This window comes from Elephantulus edwardii, unplaced genomic scaffold, assembly GCF_000299155.1.
Source record: "Elephantulus edwardii isolate Elephantulus edwardi_28Jun2011 unplaced genomic scaffold, EleEdw1.0 scaffold00097, whole genome shotgun sequence".
NCBI classification, from domain to species: domain Eukaryota; kingdom Metazoa; phylum Chordata; class Mammalia; order Macroscelidea; family Macroscelididae; genus Elephantulus; species Elephantulus edwardii.
In genome coordinates, this window is record NW_006399847.1 from 5,314,939 (window position 1) to 5,315,495 (window position 557).

Here is a 557-nt window from a genome sequence, read left to right on the forward strand (position 1 = left end):
CCCAGCCTCTCAGATAATCTGCTCTGCATACATGTTGAAAAGGTATGGAGACAGGATGCATCCCTGGCGTATACCCTCTAATCCTATTTTGTTGAGTGTCCTAATCAGGAAACGGTGTTGGATTTTGTCAAAGGCCTTTTCTGCATCAGCTGATAGGATCATGTGGTTCTTGTTTTTGCTTTGTTAATGTGATGAATTACATTGATTGTTTTTCTTGTGTTGAACCATCCTTGCATACCTGTTAGGAAGCCCATTTGTTCATAGTGAATTATTTTTTTTTACGTATCATTGGATTCTATTGGCCAGGATTTTATTCAGGATTTTTACATCTAGGTTCATGAGAGATATTGGCCTATAGTTATCTATTTTGGTGATGTCCTTTCCTGGCTTTGGTATCAAGGATATATTTGGTTCCTAGATCAGTCTGGGAGAACTCCATATTTTTCTATTTTTTGAAATAGTTTATGTATGATTGGTGACAGTTCTTCTCTAAATGTTTGATAGAATTAACTTGTAAAGCCATCTGATCCAGGATGTTTTTTGTCTGGAAGTTGTTT